General features: G+C 36.6%; 1 pseudogene; it reads left to right on the top strand.

The window, feature by feature from the left end:
- Window positions 1–265: 265 nt before the first annotated feature.
- On the top strand, window positions 266–15,667 carry LOC131054836 (clathrin heavy chain 2-like; annotated as a pseudogene).
- Window positions 15,668–21,004: the final 5,337 nt, after the last annotated feature.

Below are 21,004 nucleotides of genomic sequence, written 5' to 3'. Positions count from 1 at the left end.
TAAGTTTTTTTTTTTAATAATAATCTAGGAAGGTTCATCTGCAGTGTTATGTGTAACTGTGAAGGTGAGAAATTTATATTTTTTGTGATTCTGACATTTATTTTTTGTTCCAGGTGGATCGCTTGGAAGAGGTCAATGATTACTATCAAAACAAGGGTCTCTTTGATGAACTCATATCCTTGTTTGTGATGAGTAGCAACACTAGAAGGAACTTACATATTTATATATTCAAGATGATGAATATGATAATGCTGCCACTACTATCATGAACCATTCTCCAGAGGCATGGGATCATATGCAATTCAAAGATGTTGTAGTTAAAGTGGCCACAGTTGAATTGTACTACAAAGTTGTACACTTTTATTTCCAAGAACACCTAGATCTTATTAATGACCTCTTGAATGTCCTTGCCCTTAGGGTAGAACACACACTAGTGGTTGACATCATGTGTAAGGTATGGCTCTAAACTCTTTTTTTTGTTACTATTTTTTAGGATTACCGAGATGTCTTTCACTTGGGTATTAAGTTTTTCTAGATGTTCTCTTTAGCAGCTATTTGGTTTGGCAAAATTTCATGACTATCTTTTATTCTATTGTATTTGTTATCCACATTGGACATCTTCATCTTGTGAATCCATACATGGTTGCAGTACAAAGAAATAATGTAGCTGTTGTTAATAAGGCTTTGAATGGAATTTATGTAGAAGAGGAAGATTATGATAGGCTTCGAGAATCTATAGATATGAATGACAACTTTTATCAGATAGGGCTTTCTCAGAGGGTGAGAGGAACTTCTCTATTGGTTCTTTCATTTAAGTTAAAGTGGGATGTAATTTAGCATATGAATAGTTTTCTAATGATCTTCAATTTCAATTAGGTTGAGAAACATGAACTTCTTGAATTCCGGTTAAAGGCTTTTCTATAGCGAATTTTTGAGGAGGCAAATGATTCTTGAATTTTGTCTAGTTATATTTATTGCTTGCTGAAAATTATGAAATGCTTACTTATAAATGTTTATGAAGTTGTGCCTATATAAATTAAAAGTATGATTCATTGATGAAGATTGCTTCTGAAAGTACATGGTTTAATTATATCCAATCAACAACAGACCAGTGCCTTCATCCCTTACTAATTTCATATAGTTTCAAATTGAAAGATCCTATGTATAACCATGGAGATAGTTTTAATAACTTGTTTTCAAAACAAGACCATCACATCAAAAGCATCTATATGGATTTTAACTGAAATATAAAATGCAGTTAACTTCTTATTGAATTTTACCTTTGCTCTGAAAGACCAATAAGACAATTTGAAACTTGCCAACCAACCTTTCAAACTGATGCTCAAACTAGAAATTAGTCTCAATCACAATGGCATAAGATAGCACATTGACACAATCTAATAAAAAAAGATTTATCACATAGAACTAATTAATCAATTGAAAAGAATATACCATTCAGAATGAAGAACACTTGAAATTTATATTGAAAATAGATAATCAAACCAGTTGATTTCCATATATATCATCCATTAACTTTGATATTTCTAGAAAACAAATTGCATAAGTGTTGTATAAAATTGTCTTGATAAGATCATAAAACTTGAGGTTTCTTCCCCACTTGTTCTAAAAGATCCTCCATTTATACATGATGATTCAGTTTGAAAGTGAAAGGGTATACCCTTTCATTAAAACTAAAACCAACAAAAACTAACTAAAAACTAACTTCCTAAAAATTGTCTTTACAATATGAACATATTATAAAAACATAGAAAAATAGGACTCTGGGCTCCAACTTAGACATTAGGTCTGGTCTCCCAGCATCTTTCCATAGTTTTGGATATGCTCCAATTACTTCTTTGACTTAGATGTGCCTACATCATGGATGATATCCCTGACAATGACTTCCAACGTGACAAAGTTTTGCATCTGTTTCAGAGTCTCTTTCAATTCAATTCCATCAATTTTGGCAATATCAAGGGCAGCATTAAGAAGACTACGACATTTTGAGATCTATGCATATTTATCCTTTATCCCACCCTTCTGATCAGTTCAAATAGTGTCTTTGCATTCATCATATTCAAATTGTAATTGTTCATCAAATTTATTGTGTTTAGCCAGCAACCTCTTTTTTTTTTCAATTTCTTTTATTTCTACGTTGGCCATTGTTTTATCATGCAACCTTGTTCCCAATCTATTTGAAATTTTGTTGTGTGAAACTGCATTGTCCATTTTCTTTTGAAACACTGCCCAAAATTCTTATAGAAAGCCTTGTAAAGCCTCGAATATTTTAGTTACCAATACACTAGTAGTATCTGCCCTCACACTTTGCATTTGTTTTAATATCTTTTTTATTTTCTTGTTACAACTCCCCGCATTTTTTCTTCCATTGAGAGCTATCCGAAGAAGGAACCATTGGCACCTGTTGCCCACTTGTCCTTAGCGTGTCTTCATACAATGCCTTGTACTTGTTCCTCTCCCTCACTACTCTGGCCATCTGTACTTTATTTAATTTTAAAATATCCACTCTGATATCAGCAGAAACAATTGGATCAATTTCACCAACTTTTAGTTTCATCATATGGCCAGAGCCCTTGTCAACATCAATGATCTTTGGTCTCTTGTGGGGAGAGTAAAGAGCCCATAACCTCAAAGATTCCTCATCCTGATCAAATATTTAACCAATAAATACATCATTTACACCTTGTATATCCAATTTGAATTCCTTGTTTTCTGAATGCAATAAACTGTCAAAGATAAAAGAAGTACTGAGGTCACATCAGGGAAACAAAATCACCCCAGCGTCTATAAGCAGTTGCCTCCCCTTTTGAGGGGTCATTGTGGTTATCTCTACATCAATTTCCTCTTTTAATTTCTTTAACAACTCAACCTCATTATCAGGCGTTATGTTGGGAATAGAGTCCCTCAATTTCTTCCCTTTAAAATTGTACAAGAATGTTTTAAATTCTTTGGAATGAATAAAAACATCATCAGCAACAAAAGCAAAAAACTCCTCTAACCAAGAGTTAGCATGAACTTCTAATGCTGTCTCTATTTGGCCCTGCATGTCTGGCTCTTCTTCCTACTCTAGCACTTACCATCTAGAGACAATTGCATTCTCATTAGATTCACTTTCTTCCTCCTCCTCCTCGGTTTCAATTTCCTCGAGTCTCCGTCTCTTTTCTGCAAGTTCATTATTTAGTTGATCAATTATCTCCTTGGCCTCTACATCCTCCATGTTCCTGAAGATATCTTCACCCTCAATACTGACATGCAGATAACCTCCAAAGTTTTGGCTCTTCTTGCAAGACTGAATGTATCCTTCATGATCATAGTTTTTCCTTGCATAATGCTCATACAAATTGTATTCTTCTATCAGCTTCTTATCAATTATTTCATAAGCTTTGGTTGACACTATGGTGAAATCACCAAAACTCAGTGTCCCAAGCAGGAGGGCTTGCTTACGCATATCTGCAAAAATTTTAGCATTGGACATGCTCAATTGCCTCACAGTCTTTAGATAAGCTATTATGTCCAGTACTAGTTTTGGAAACATGTAGGGGATCCTCTCAAATCCATATACTCTAAAACATGTAAAATCCTTATTCACAAATGACTCCCCCCAGTTCTGATCAACAATGTGTCTTTCATCATAATCCATGGGTCTTAGGAACCTCTTGATCTCATTAGAGATAGACCCTTCACATGAAATCCCATATGTTCGGGACAATGGAATTATGATAAGTTCTTCAAACTTAATATAGTTGGATCTCATATATCAAGAATCCCAAAGAGATGTCCACAATTGGATGGGTTGCTCCTCACCTTCCATGTTCTTGGTATTTAATTTTAGGCCCTTGGGCCCAAAACCCTTTACATGTCCATAAAATAACACTAGATGCATCAATAGTGAATAAAATTTGAAATTGGGATGACTATCATCCCTAAGGTTTAAAAAACCTTTGTGCAACCTCTCCACTAGATATGTTGCATAGTCAAATGGCCTAGGTTCATACATTTGTATATTAGAGGCTAACACTAGCAGCCCAGTTCTTACCAGATTAGGAACCTCCAACCCTCCTACTTGCCCACATGACATATATGTGTACTGCATGTAGTGTCTGAACAAATAAATTGAATGGTGGCCCGTCTTCCTCTGTTAATTTTCCTTCCTGCCTCTTGTGAATGGAAAACTTCTAGCCGATACATGTAGTGTTCATTCTGAGGTATTCTTCCTCCAACTCCCCAAAGGACAAGGGCTTATTAGGACTGGGGTCTAAATTGAAAACCTCATTTATGGTACCTGCAGAAAATCTAATAAATGCTTCCCCATTTGGGAGCTGAATGCACCTCTTCACTGAATTATAATTTCTCACCAAAACCTCTAGCAATCTTATGTTTACAAAAACATTGGGGACTGTTAGCTTACCTAAATTTGTCATCCAAGGATTGCAGAGTGACATCTCCTTGCTCCTTCTAAAATAGTGGAATGTAAATAGTTCATGTCCCCTTACCTTGGTCCAGACATCTTTGACCTCTATGTACTTGTCTTCTAATTGGTCTCACCCCGGCAGGTGCTGCTTTGACATTTTGGATTTTGGGTCGAGTGCCTACATTTGATCTATCATGTCTTGGTTTAACTTCCTGGCTGGAGGCACCTCTTCAATTTTTCCTTTCTTTTCCTTAGAGTCAGGGCTCTTGGTCGCCTTCTTCTTTCCTATTGAACTCGAAGCTTCCATTTTTACAATTACAATCCACTGCTCTATTTTTCAAAGGCACAATGTATTCTATCTGTGTATTCTTCTTTCACCAACATAGTATTTAGACAAGGAAATTTCTACTTATGCCGTATTCTGTTACAACAATTAACTTCTAATAAAATTTGCCTCATGTGAACCATAGATGCATATCTACTGCAAGTATTAAATAGAAGACTTTTAAAAAATTTGGTTTTAAATTCTGATATGACAATGACTCATCAGTATATGTCTCCCCGATGAATATTTCCCTTTTGGCGCTCTCTGAACAGCCCTTTATCTTCTTTGACACCTTACTTTCTCTTATCGGGATACCCTAAGCCATTGACTCCTTTTCCTCCTCATCGATATATCTCAAACTAATATTCTCATCGGGCGTCGGGTGAGCTCATTTAGCATTATCATGACAAGCATTATTTCCCCGATGGGCTTCACCATCAGCATAGATATTCCCAATGCAACCGGCTTCATCACCATGAGTTTTCTCAATAGTGTCTTCGCTCTACTAAAACAATCTTCTCCTTCATCGGGTATTGGGGTAATCTAAAATGAAACATATCGATAAGCAAAGTCTTCCCGATAGAGTATGTTCCATTGGTATATGTTTCACTGATGGTTTCTTTGAGCATCAAGGTGGATCAAAGTAACATATACCGATCGCTTTGGCTATACCGATGCAACTGGCTTCATCACCATGAGTCTTCCCAATAGTTTCTTCACCCCACTCAATCAATCCTCTCCTTCATCAGGTATTGAGGTAATCCGAAATGAAACATACCGATAAGCAAAGTCTTCTTGATAGAGTATGTTCCATCAATATATGTTTCATTGATGATTTCTTCAGGTGTTGGGGTGGCTCAAAGTAACACATACTGATCGCTTTGGCTATACCAATGGACTCTTCTTTTCACCACTCTTATCAGTATAATTATTACTGATACCCTCATCGACTATCGGCAAGACAATTCTCCACTGCTCCCGCTAGTGTTTACTATGTCAATGTATCAATTCTCCTCAACTTTGCTCCTTGATTGGTATAACTTCTATCGATGACTACAACTTTGACTTGCTACACGCTCTCATCGATATATGGTATCGTGATGCCTCCTCACCTCAATCAGGTGATCATGAACTTGCAGAGGAATTGGTGGTGTATTTTGTGGAACAGGTATAAAATTTGTAAAACATATAGTTGGTTGTTCTCTCTCACAGGGTAAAGTATATTTTGAATTTTCATTTTGGATTGGGGCATTGAAATGGGGCTTACTTTTGTAATTTGGAATTGCAGGGCAAGAAAGAATGCTTTGCTTCATGCTTGTTCATATGCTATGACTTGATCAGACCAAATGTGGCTTTGGAACTTGCCTAGATGAATAATATGATTGACTTTGTGTTTCCATACCTACTTCAGGTTCTTGATATACTTTGATGATTCTATGAATATTTTAAGTTTCTCTTTAATAAACATTTTAAATCTTCTACACAATTAAATAGCTAATATTCAAAGAATTTCTTTTTCAAAGTTCTTTCGAGAATACATGACAAAATTTGATGAGCTTGTTAAAGACAAGTTAGAGGCTAAACAAGAAGAGAAACCCAAGGAGAAAGAAGAGAAAGATCTTGTTGCTCAACAGGTATGCATTTTGCTTAATTGAGCCTCAAGGAGCACTTGTTCTACTCTACTGACAGTTTTTAAAAATTCAAATAAATATGTGCCTATTTTGTTTACAAAATATAGCATTTTAAGAGCATAATTAAGGAAATTATAGAAAATAGCATTCACATTTTTAAGAGCATAATTAAGGAAATTATAGAAAAATGGCATTTTTAAGGAAATTATAGAAAAATTATGTGCTAACATATTGCACTGTCTAAAAAGGATAATCTTTACAAGGATGCAATAGAAACTAGTTCTCAATCAGGTGATCGTGAACTTGCAGAGGAATTGCTGATGTATTTTGTGGAAGGAGATAGAAGTTGTCCAAGAAGAGAAATCCAAGGAGAAAGAAGAGAAAGATCTTGTTGCTCAATAGGTATGCATTTTGCTTAATTGAGCTTCAAGGAGCACTTGCTCTACTCTACTAACAGTTTTTAAAAATTGAAATAAATATGTGCCTATTTTGTGTATAGAATATAGCATTTTAAGAGCATAATTAAGAAAATTATAGAAAATAGCATGCGCATTTTTTAGAGCATAATTAAGGAAATTATACAAAAATAGCATTTTTCATAAAATTATAGAAAAATTATGTGCTAACATATTGCACTATCTAAAAAGGATAATCTTTACAAGGATGCAATGGAAACTAGTTCTCAGTCGGGTGATCGTGAACTTGTAGAGGAATTGCTGGTGTATTTTGGGGAACAAGTATTTTGTGGAATGAGTTAGAGGTTGTCCAAGAAGAGAAATCCAAGGAGAAAGAAGAGAAAGATCTTGTTTCTCAATAGGTATGCATTTTAATTGAGCCTCAAGGAGCACCTGTTCTACTCTACTGATGGTTTTTAAAAATTCAAATATATGTGCCTATTTTGTTTATAGAATATAGCATTTTAAGAGCATAATTAAGGAAATTATAGAAAATAGTATGCATATTTTTAAGAGCATAATTAAGGAAATTATAGAAAATAGCATTTTTCAGGAAATTATAGAAAAATTATGTGCTAACATATTGCACTGTCTAAAAAGGATAATCTTTACAAGGATGCAATGGCAACTAGTTCTCAATCGGGTGATCGTGAACTTGCAGAGGAATTATTGGTGTATTTTGTGGAACAGGTATACAATTGGTAAAACATATAGTTGGTTATTCTCTCTCACAGGATAAAGTATGTTTTGAATTTTCATTTTGGATTGGGGCATTGAAATGGGGCTTACTTTTGCATTTGGAACTACAGGGCAAGAAACAATGCTTTGCTTCATGCTTGTTCATATACTATGACTTGATCAGACTACATGTGGCTTTGGAACTTGCCTGGATGAATAATATGATTGAATTTGTGTTTCCATACCTACTTCATGTTAGTCCCAACCGGTGCTGAGAGGGGAGGGGTGAATCAACACTTAATCAAATTTACACAAAATAAACTTTTAACTTAAATCTGCATTCATCTAACATCTAACAATATACTTAATCACTGAAGTGAAATATGTAAACATGAAAAGTTGACAGTGACACCAAGAATTTATCTCATGGAAACCCAAATGGGAGAAAACCACGGTGTGAGTAGGAACTCACAAAATTTGTACTCTTCTGAAGTATGCCCTGTGAGGATCCATCCCTGTTAGGTGATACACAGACACTTGTTAGGTGCCACCCGGTTAAGGGATATTGTTCAAGGTCAGTTAGTGCCTTTACCCTGTTAAAGGTAGCTTGATTAGAGGACTTGGAACATCAATTAAGATGTCACCTGATCAAAGGAGTTTACAATAGGGACCTATTAAAGTCCACCTAGTTAAGGGATTTATGTTGCAGTTGTTAGAAAGCAACAAGTGGATGATCTGTTGAATTAGCTATTGATAGCCTGATCAGATCTCAATATGCATCATACTCAATACACACCAGTTGTGTCTTCTCTACACATCATCAGTTTCCCTCTTACACTTTCATCTCTTCACTCTATCAGCCACCTATCCCTCAGCACTGCACTCTGTCAGTTCTCTGATCTTCGACTCTGCACTCTGTCGGTCATCTATCCTTTTGTATTGCACTATGTCGGTTCTTTGATCTTCAACTCTGCACTCTGTCAGTCTATTACACACACACTCTACTATGTTAACACCTCTTAGCACTTCCTTTTCCTTTTTTCTTCACTTTTGGATCACCTTCAACAAGTTCTCCTTGTTACAAATTTCATGATAAAAAACCTTCTGAATGAACTCAAGAACACTTTATACATTTCCTGCCGACACTTCCAAGAATTCCCTCAATCAAAGCCATCATGGATTTTGGAAGATTTCAAATTCAAAAATCTCCCACTCTTTCTATGTACGCCTTACAACATTTTTGCCAAGTGTTCAATCAATTATGCCACCGCATCTCACAAAGATAGAAACTTCTGAGTCATGGTCAGCCAAATAAGTGTGAACCAAAAAATCCACATGTAATTGTGCAAGACTGCATGATAACTAAAAGTTGACCTTACCAACATATGATTTGGCGTAAACCCAGACTTACCAACTCATCCTTTACCACCGCACTTGAGTAACCGATCACCACTCTGAGATTTATGGTGATCACCTATCTTCCTTCTGTCATACCATTGTATCGGTATGCCACTACACTTCTACATTACCAGTTCATCCTTTGATTGTTATTTTGTTATGCTAGCATCATGCCTCTTCACCTGTTTGCCAATGAGTTATCAATTTGCACATAGCTTCAAGATTTATTTCCTAAGTCTCTTCTTGTGACTTCACCATCTTAAAGTGCCCGATCATCATCATCAAGATGACCAATCTTCCTGAATGATAGATCGGTTGACTTAGTCTATCTTTCCTTGAGCTGATTGAACCTCTGATCATTCAATACCAATGTTGTTTCCATGTATTGCAAGTCATCTCTTTTTCTTACTAAAAAACAACACCACTCTACCTATACCACTTCACTAGTTAGTGTTGGACACCAATGACAAATATTTAGCACATATACCAGTTCTCTGGATTGACCAGTTTTGTCAATGCAATCAATCCAATAATCTCCCCCTTTAGCATTGATGGAAAAACACTTAAAAAAACAACATCTCAAAATCTTTTGTACCAGTCTAGTCATTACTTTTGCCCTTAGTAATGAATATCTCCCCCTATCACTGGCCATACTCTGATACAACAACATCAGCTCAATCACTACCTGCCAATGCTCAAGCACTCTAATAATATCTCCCCCTTTGACAACAATGCCAAAGAGTCCTGAACCCTTAACAGACTACTCCTCCTAACTGAAATAGTCCACACTCATCAATCTAGTCGGTTTAAAAGGAACTTGAAATCATACCAGATTAATGTAGAACCCTGATTGCTTACTTTACTGAATGGAGGGGCTTAACCCCCAACTTACCTCTAAGATAATCAAAGGTGTCCTTCTGTAGTGGCTTGGTGAAGATATCAGCCATCCGTTCTTTTGTTGATATGTACTCCAACATCACTTCCTTTTCTTGAACTTGTTCCCTTAGATAGTGATATTTGATAGCTATATGCTTCATTTTGGAGTGCATCACCAAGTTCTTGGATATGTCAATGAATCACTACTGGTCCAATCACCTTTTCTTCTATTCCTTCCAACAGATGCTTGATCCAAACTATTTATGTGCAGTTGACTGCAGCACCTATGTACTCAGCCTCAACTGTGGATTGAGATATGTAGTTTTGTTTCTTACTTGTCCAAGATACAATCCTATCTCTGAGAAAGAATGCACCTCCACTAGTGCTCTTTCTATCATCAATGTTTCTAGCCCAGTCTGAATCAGTGAAGACATTTAAACTGAATTCTCCCTTATGTGGATACCAAAGATCATACTCATCAGTCCCCTTTAGGTATCTGAATATTTGTTTGACTACTAGCATGTGAGTCTCTTTTGGGCTCGCAAAAAATATGGCAACCAAGCCAAAAACTTGTGCTATGTTCCGTCTACTATGATCTACATACTGCAACTTACCAATCATGGACCCGTAAAGTGTCTCATTCACTTCTGTAGACTTATCATACTTAGATAACTTGCAACCTGTTACCATTGGAGTTCCAACAGGTTTGTAGTCTTCCATTCCAAAGGTTTTCAGAATTTCCCTTAAGTACTTAGTTTGAATGATGAAGATGCCATTGTTTAATTGAGAGATTTGCAGGCCAATAAAGAACTTAATCTCCCAAATCATGGACATCTCAAATTCTTGTTGTATTTGTTCTGCAAAGCTTCTACTCATCTCATCATCACCCCCAAAGATGATGTCATATACAAAGATCTCAAAAATTAGGTGTTTTCCTTCAGTTCCACTCTTCAGATACAGGTTATTGTTATCATTGGTTCCTTTGAACCCTATGCTTAGCAGATATGAGTGCAACCTCTCATACCAAGCTCTTGGTGCTTGTTTCAACCCATACAGAGCCTTCTACAGCCTACATACCATATTCCTTCCATCTTTAGATGCAAACCCTTCTAGTTGCTCTATGTATACTTCTTCCTCTAACACCCCATTTAAGAATGTCAATTTGACATCCATTTGATAAAATTTAAATTTTTATAAGCAGCATAGGCCAGTAAAATTATGACCCCTTCTAGTCTAGCTATTGGTGCGAAGGTTTCTCCATAGTCCAAACCTTCTTCTTGAGCATAGCCCTTACAGACCAGTCTCACCTTGTTTCTTATCACCTTACTGGTTTCATCCATCTTGTTTCTGAACACCCACTTGGTTCCTATTACATTTTTATTTTCTGGTCTGGGTACTAGAGTCCATGTATCATTTTTCTCTATTTTCTCTAGTTCATCTTCCATGGCTTTGACCCAGTCATCATCTTTTAGAGCCTCCTTTTCTATTTTGGGCTCAAAAATTAAGAGCATACACCCATTCTCTCTTGCTCTTCTTCTAGTTAGAACTCCTACATCCTTGTCACCAATGATATTTTCTGCAGAGTGATTATTTCTAACATATTTAGCCAATACTGGTTCACTCCTCGAAGCTTCTTCTACCAGTTGTATAGGTTCTACTTCACTGGTTTCTTCATTAGCCACTTCAACTGGATCTTCTTCTATAGATTCCACTAGTTCACTCTTATTGCCCTGTTAATTTTTCTTAGAGTACTCATCTACTCTGACATTTGCATTTTCCACAATCTTACTGGTCCTTTTGTTTAAACATCGATATGCCTTGCTCTTTGTTGAGTAACCTAAGAAGGTTCCCTCATCACTCTTAGGATCAAATTTTCTAGTATACTCATCCCTTTTGATATAGCACCTACTTCCAAATACTTTGAAATAACAAACATTAGGTGAGTATCCACTCCATAATTCATAGGGGGTCTTGTTTGTCCCTTTCTTTACCTGGATCTGGTTCAAAGTGTATACAAAAGTGCTTATTGCTTCTCTCCAAAAGATATGTGGGATGTCCTTCTGTATCATTAGAGTCCCTGCACAATCAATAAGAGTTATATTTCTTCTTTCAGCAACTCCATTCTGCTGAGGTGTTTTGGGTGCAGACATTTGTCTCATGATTCCCTGTTCCTTGCAGTAGTTCATGAACTCTTGAGAGGTAAACTCTCCTCCTCTATTTGATCTCAGACACTTCATATTCTTACTAGTTCCTCTTTCTACTCAAGCCTTGAACACCTTAAACATGTCAAAGGCTTCTGATTTTTCTTCAAGAATACAGGCCACATCATTCTTGAAAAGTCATCCACAAATAACATAAAATACCAGTCTCCATAGAAACTCTTGGTTCTCATGGGACCACACAGGTCTTTGTGAACTAAGTCCAACACATTTTCAGATGAGAAAGTTTTACTATTGAAATTGGACCCAGTCAACTTTCCTAGTTGACACTCTTTGCACATAGCATTTTCAGGTTTTACTAAGTTAGGCATACCTCTAACAGATTTTGCCTTATTGACTTTTTCTATGCTATCAAAGTTAACATGATATAATCTTTTGTGCCACAACCAACTATCTTCAACCTTAGCCACTAGACAATTACCTATGGTGGTGTCTAGATGAAACAAATTGGCTTTTGACTATTTACCGGTGGCAATCAGACTTCCAGATTTGTCATTAATTTTACATATCCCTTCATTGAACTCTAACCGGTAACCCTTATTATTAAGTTGTGCAACACTTAACAAACTATATTTTAATCCCTCTACCCAATAGACATCATCACAATTTGTCTTTTCATTCAAGGATTTAGACCCCTTACCTTTTACTGCACATGGGGCATCATTTCCAAATCTCATTGTTCCTCCAATGCAATCCTCCATGCTGAGAATTTGTTTCTGTCACCGGTCATGTGGTGAGTGCACCCACTATCGATCACCCATTCTCCACACCAGTTTGTGCTAGAAATCAATGCCATTTCTCCTTCCTCTATGCTGTCCTCCTTGACTACCACAAATGCAATGCCATCTTCATCAGATCCCTTTGATTCTTCATTAGTGACTCCTTCTTCTGCAAGATAGCATTCCTTCTTGCTCTTGTCCCTATAACTTCTAAAATTATCCTTCCTGTCTCTATCATTGTCAGGACATCTTGAAGCAATATGACCTATCTTATTACAGGATAAGCACTTTAAGGGTAGTTTACCTTTGTATTTTCCTTTACCTCTTGGCAATCTTCTTGCCAATAGAGCTTCAATTTCATCTTGCTCATGTTCCTTAAAGAGAAGATTGTCACTCTCATGGGAGTGACCGGTTCTGGTAGTAGAACTACTACCGATTTATTTCATTCTCCTTATTGGTGCATGCATCATGGATGCTTTGAAAGCAGCATCAATTTTTGGTACACTATTGTCATAATTGCTCAACTCAAAAGTAGTCAACTTACCGATTAGTGAATCAAGAGTTACATTGAATGTCCCCAAAGATCTGAGTTCCTGGATAGAAGAGACCCTTATGGAATATTGTGGTAGTAGAGTTCTCAAGATTTTGCTAACCACATCCTCCTCCTCGAGCTTTCCTCCTGCACTTTTAATGGATTTTACTACATCCTTTATCCTCTTGCTATACTGCTCTATGTTTTCACTTTCCTTCATCCTCATCTCATCATATTTTCCTCTCAAGTTGTCTACTTTGGCCTTTTGAACATGGGGATCTCCCCCATAGGTTGTCTTCAACTTGTTCCATATCTGAAAAGTTGTTTTCAAATCTTGTACCTCAGCAAATTCATTATCTGAAAGAGTGCTGACAATCAAATCCATAGCAGCAATATTATCTTGCCTTTCCTTTATCTGGTCCAAAGTAAGAGTCCCTGAAGGTTCATTATATTCTGTGATCACATGGTTCTAGTAGTGTTCACCTAGAGATCTTAGATAAAGTTTCATTCTAGGGACCTGGTGCTCTGATACCAATTGTTAGTCCCAAGTAGTGCTGAGAGGGGAGGGGTGAATCAACACTTAATCAAATTTACACAAAATAAACTTTTAACTTAAATCTACATTCATCTAACATCCAACAATATACTTAACCACTGAAGTGAAATATGCAAACATGAAAAGTTGACAGTGACACCAAGAAGTTATCTCATGGAAACCCAAATGGGATAAAACCACAGTGTGAGTAGGAACTCACAAAATTTGTACTCTTCTAAAGTATGCCTTATGAGGATCCATCCCTATTAGGAGATACAAAGACACTTGTTAGGTGCCACCCGGTTAAGGGATTTTGTTCAAGCCCGGTTAGTGCCTTTACCCTATTAAAGGTAGCCTAATTAGAGGACTTAGAACATTAGTTAAGATGTCACCCAGTTAAGGGATTTTACAATAGGGACCTGTTAAAGTCCACCTGGTTAAGGGATTATATTGCAGTTATTAGAAAGAAACAGATGGATGATCTATTGAATTAGCTACTAATAGCTTGATCAACTCTCAATATGAATCACACTCAATACACACTTGTTGTGTCTTCTCTTCATATCACCGGTTTCCCTCTTACACCTTTGGCTCTTCACTCTACCAGTCACCTATCCCTCGGCACTGCACTTTGCCGATTCTATGATCTTCGGCTCTGCACTTTGTCGGTCACCTATTCTTCAGTATTGCTCTTTGTCAGTTCTCTAATATTTAGTTCTGCATTCTACCAGTCTGTTACACACACACTCTACTATGTTAACACCTCTTAACAATTCATTTTCCTCTATTCTTCACTTTTGGATCGCCTTCAACAAGTTCTCCTTGTTGCAAATTTTACGATAAAAAACCTTTTGTATGAATGCAAGAACACTTTATACATTTCCTACCGACACTTCCAATCATTCCCTCAATACAAGAAATCATGGATTTCCGAAGTTTTCAAATTCAAAAATCTCCTACTCTTTCTTTGCGTGCCTTACAACATTTTTGCCTAGTGTTCAATCAATTCTGCCACCGCATCTCATAAAGATAGAAACTTTTGACTCATGTTCAGCCAAATAAGTGTGAACTAGAAAATTTGCATGTAATCATGCAAGACTACATGATAACTAAAAGTTGACCTTACCAACATATGATTTGGCATAAACCCAGACTTACCAACTCATCCTTTACCACCGCAATTGAGTAACCGATCACCTCTCTGAGATTTATGGTGATCACCTATCTTCCTTCTATCATACCAGTGTACTGATATGCCACTGCACTTCTACATTACCGGTTCATCCTTTGATTGCCGGTTTGTTATGCTAGCATCATGCCTCTTCACCTATTTTCCAATGAGTTACTAGTTTGCACATAGCTTCAAGCTTTCTTTCCTAAGTCTCATCTTGTGACTTCACCATCTTCAAAGTGATTGATCATCATCATCAAGATGACCGATCTTCCTGAATGATAGACCAGTTGACTTAGTCTATCTTTCTTGAGCCGATTGAACCTCTGATCATTCAATACCAATATTGTTTCCATGTATTGCAAGTCATCTCTTTTGCTTACTAAAAAACAACATCACTCTACCTATACCACTTCACTGGTTAGTGTTGGACATCAATGACAAATCTTTAGCACATATACCGGTTCTCTGGATTGACCGGTTTTATCAATGTCAACAATCCAACACTTCAGGTTCTTGATATACTTTGATAATTGTGTGAATATTTTAAGTTTCTCTTTAATAAACATTTTAAATCTTTTGCAAAAAAAAATATGTGCCTATTTTGTTTACAGAATATGTATGCTCAGCTTCTTACCCTTTTCTTTGCCAGCACCTCCAATTCCTGGCATGGGAGTGGGCATGGGAGGCTGGTTTTAGCCAGGTATGAGTGGAATGGGAATGCCTCCCATTCCAGCTTATTGTATGCCACCTATGGGTGGCTATTGATGGGATTGAAGAACTTAACGTGGGACACAATTCTTCAATCATATATGGTTTTTTGAGGCTGATCTTTGAGTGAAAAGATTAGATTGTCAAATTGTTTTTATTGTCATTTGGTTGGTTGATACAAAATAATGAATCTTTAGTATTATCGTATTGGTCAATCAGTTCAAATCTTTCCATCCACCAAGCATTTGACACCCGAACCATCACATGATTAGATTGTCAAATTGTTTTTATTGTCGTTTGGTTGGCTAATACAGAATAATGAAATTTTAGTATTATTGTATTGGTCAATAAGTGCAAACCTATCCACCAAGCATCAAATGAGGATGTTGTATGTTCGATAGCATCCTCATTGAATAAGCAATGAGGGGGTGTTAGAATTCTGATGCCCACTAATTTATTTCAATGACTATCAAGTTTTGCCAACGGCTAAGTAGTGAGGGGGCATCGAAATTCTGATGCCCACCCAATCTATTCCGATGACTTATCGAGTTTTGTGGACACCCAGACCGTCGTACATGCAACATCCTCATCGGTGCGGATTCCCTTGTAGCTGTCAGACTTCTGATGGCTAAACCATGATAGGGTCGCCTGAATTCAAATGCCTGAACCATTGCACATACAACATCCTCGTCGGTGTGGATACCCTTGTTGCCATCGAAATTCCAATGGCTACACAGTGACGGGGCCGTCTGAATTCAGATGCTCGAACCGTCGCACATACATCATCCTCATCAATGTGGATGTCTTTGTTTCCATTGGAATTTATATGACTTATCAAGCTTTACCGATGGCTATGCAGTGAGGGGGCCATTGGAATTGCAATTTATTTCGATGCCTTAGCTGTCAAAACATTACCTACAAGGTGTCAGAATTCTAATGACTTACCAAGTTTTACCGAGGGCTAAGCGCAGTCATGGCCATCATCGAAAGAGTCTTTGACTCCATCAAAATTGTGACGGTCTTGAACACTATCAGAATGTCCGACTATAAGTTTTCGACGACGTTGCTTGTCGGTAGTCTGATGAATTGTAGTCTAAATCCTGACAAACTGCCGTCAAAATTTGAGGCCAAATGTACTAGTGTTACAAATCTCACATAGCTTAAGTAAGCATGGACTAAACAATAATTCTCATCTTTTCATTTGCAAAGGTTAAAATGAACAACTTGCACATAGCTTAGTCAGGAGGTCAATTAACCTTTCAATTTTAGTTACAATGTCACCTAACTTAAATAGGAAGGTTGAATAAATCACAAAGTTTACATTTTATCTCACAACATTGTAAAAATCGATTCCCATTTAGTCTAATTAGAATATCATCCTGCATTTAGATATCAATTTGGCTAAAATTTGAAAATGAATCAAAATGGTTCTCCTTGGTGAGGATGACCCCCTTGTGCTTTAGCCCAACCTAGGCTTTCAAGATGAACAAAAGACATTATCTCTAAGTGAGATACCCTTTCTTGGAACACAAAAACCAGCTTTTTAGATTACATAAATACAAACTTTTTCTTAGATGGAGAGGAAGAAAGAGTACAACTTCTTAAAAAAGTATTACCTAGAGAACAAAAATAATAATGACGACGAGAACAACAACAAGAAGATTTTCAAGAAGCTCCCACACCTCCTCAATAGGATTGACACTATCAATCATTTTATACTCAATTTAGTATTTTATATCATCATTTTCCAAAATTGATTTGAATTACTTTATGATTTGCAGGTGGAGGCTAGAGTTGTGTAGTCAGTCTACAAAACTGTGTAGTTCTAGTGCATCTTGTAGTGCAGTCAGCACATTGTACTATGCATATGTCCCTTTGTACCTACACGTTTGGCCCTCTGTACCTGCGTAGTTAGAAACTATAGGTGATTTCTAGATTAGGGTTTTTCAATTGATTTACAGAGATTTCAACTTTGTTTTGGCATAAGATTTTCTATATTACTGATCAGTTTGTGCAACATTTTTGCATCTATAGGATGAAGATCAAAATACATCAGACTACAAAATTGTTTGGTGCAGGACGATTGTTAAAGACTTGAATCCCAAATAATTTGTGTGTTTGAGTTTTCCTTAGATTAGCTCACCACTGATTTGTTTAAAGGGAACTAATGTGTGTTTTCCATGTTTTGAGCACTTGCTCATTCTATAGGGTGGACCCATTATTGTATCAAGTGTCTTCTCCACCCGCCTTGAGGTCTCAAATGAAAGAGAAAGGTGACAACAACACCCACTTTTATTTTATTAAAGAAATAGCTTGATAGGGATTTCATCTCCTCACATGGTATTTCAAAATTGAGATGCTTTAGGGATTTGATCACCTAATAGTAATTTCGAGTGGTATTTTTCTTTGGGCCGCTATATGAAAGGCTTTGCCAAGAAGTTGCTTGTGTTGAATATCTAACAAATTGAGAGGGGGGGTGAATCAGTTGATAACAAAAATTTCTTTTAAGCTTAATTCATAGATCTGAAATAATTAGCAAAATTAATAAGATAGATAAACATCAAAGCATATGCATATAACAGATCAGACACAAGAGACACTGAAATTTACATGAAAAAACCTAAGAAGGGAAAAACACTGAGAATGCTAATTCTCAATATATATACACTAGTTAAGGTAATTTTTACAAAGAATGGCTCACTGCCAGGATGCTCACTACAGGTGGGCTCACTACCCAGAAAGGATCATTGCCAGAGGGCTCACTGCCTAGAAAGAGGCTCACTGTCGAAGAGAGAAAGATATAAGAGAATCCACCACTGAAACACAGTCTGCACTATTGGAACTCCTCCTGGTATCAATCTGCATCACAACTAAACACAATAACAATATTCATTCAATCTCTCTTGTCTTCAACACAAAAAGCCACACACACCTCATCCAAATCAACCTCTATATATATTGTCTCTAGAAAAACATGATCCTCAATGCCATCCAACACATGGATCCAAAATATGTCTCCACAAAATATTTTGATGGTGAAAAGGAATGAGAAGTAGACCTCGCTGCAATGTTCCTCATCGAACATATGAACACTTTGTACACACTTCACTAAATCCAAACCCAAAATATCATCGATAAGCTACGCAATCACCATAGCACAATCTTAACTTTCAGATTAAAATGGACCCAAGAATAGCATTGAATAATATTAGCAACACATCTTTAGAAAAGCCAAGTCATCTAGGAAATTTGGGAACCCTCCAAACACACAACACCATCTCATACATACATTTTTGCTTAACATACCACATCTGGATCTAATCTGAACCATGGGATTTGACATCAATGATAACATATAACATAATGCTAAATATTATACTCTCTCTCCCCCTTCGAAAACAATGACAAAGGCGGAAAAAAACTCTCCCTAATAAACTCACTCCTACTCCCCCTGAGAGGAAGCACCCAAGTATCATTCCAAAAAAGAATATGGAAGCTACTCATTGAACCAAAGCACATCAAAATGCATATTAGTTAAAACTAGAAAGGGGTAATACCCCTAACTTCTACCGAAGATACTCAAAAGAATCTTTGCACAATGCCTTAGTGAATATATTTATAAGTTGTTCTTTTGTGGGTACATACTCAAGTCTGACTTCATTGTCCAACATGTTTTCTCTCAAGAAGTGGTACTTGATAGATATATGTTTTGTTCTAGAATGTTGTACCGAATTATTTGAAATGTTTATTGTATTGGTATTATCACACATGATTGAGATAGGGTCATCAAACTTCACACCAATGTCCTTCAAAGTCTACATCATCTGCAACATGAAGATACTACAATATTTTCCACTTCTTTTGTAGATAGAGACACAAAGTCTTGCTTCTTACTCAACCAAGTGACCAATCAGGAGCCAAGAAAGAATGCTCCTCCACTTTTTATTTTTCTTTTTTATCATCAACACTTTCGGCCTAGTCTGCATCTGTATAAGTTGTCAAGGTAAAATGTGAGCTGTTGGGATACCACAAACCAAATTCTTCTATTCCTTTCATATATCTAAAAATTCTCTTTACTACCGCAACATGTGATTCTTTTGGTTCTTGCTGAAATTTGGCTGCCAAGCATATTGCATACATGATATCCAATTTGGTAGCAATCAAATATAACAGTCCTCCAATCATTGACATGTATTGACTTGCATCTGCCTTAGGATATTTTTCATCTTTGGTTAATTTACATCCAATGGTCATAGGTGTACACACCGGTTTGGAATTCTCCAACCCAAACTTCTTTAACAACTCTTTAATATACTTAGACTAAGAAATAAAAAATCGTTTATCATTCTAATCGACTCGCAAACCAAAGAAAGAAATTTAACTCACCAATCATGGACATCTCAAATTCTTTCTACATCTCACTAACAAATCTTCTGCACATGTCTTCATTTCCTCCAAATATTATTTCATCAACATATACCACAACAATTAGGATCTTACCTAAATCAGTCTTGAAATATAGATTGTTGTCAACCAAACTTTCTGAAATCCTTAATCAGTTAGATACTTGTCTAACCTTCCATACCAGGCTCTATGGGATTGCTTTAGTCTATACAAAGCCCTTTTCAATTTGCAAACAATGTTTGGATCATCTCTTAACTTGAAACCTTCCAATTGTTCAATGTAAACTTCTTCTTTCAATTCTCCATTTAAGAATGTTGATTTTGCATTCATCTAATAGACCTTGAAATCCTTGAATGTTGCAAATGCCAGGAACACTTTGATTGCCTCCATTCGAGCAACTGGAGCATAAGTCTCATCAAATTCAATGCCTTGAATCTGAGTATATCCTTTGCAAACTAACATTGCCTTGTTTCTTATAACCTTTCCATCTTCATCCAACTTGTTTCAGAATACCCATTTAGTTCCAACCACATTCTTATCTTTCAGTCTGTTAACTGATTCCCATGTCTGATTTTTCTCAATCTAATCCAATTCCTCTTTTATTGCCTTCATCCAATAAGGTGATCCAATGATGAAATTATAGAATGGTGTGAGGACTCAGATGTCCCTGAACTGCACTTTTACAATATTTTGCATAAGTAAATAAATGAATAGAAATCATTTTACTAGTGTGCTCTCGAGCCTAGAGCTCCTACAAGGAACTTGGAATTCTAAAGATAGTTTCCATGCCACCCAACCACATGGTACCAACAAGGTCCACTTAGCCATGCTAGGAGATATCCACACAGATCACAAACATACTCATAGGTCTAAACAAGCGGGAGTAGGCTTACACTCATGCCAATCACAATGCATACATAT

Source organism: Cryptomeria japonica, chromosome 8, assembly GCF_030272615.1.
Source record: "Cryptomeria japonica chromosome 8, Sugi_1.0, whole genome shotgun sequence".
In the NCBI taxonomy this organism is placed as follows: Eukaryota; Viridiplantae; Streptophyta; class Pinopsida; order Cupressales; family Cupressaceae; genus Cryptomeria; species Cryptomeria japonica.
The sequence above is the reverse complement of the archived record's forward strand: the minus strand, read 5'-3'. Positions and strand labels throughout refer to the sequence as shown.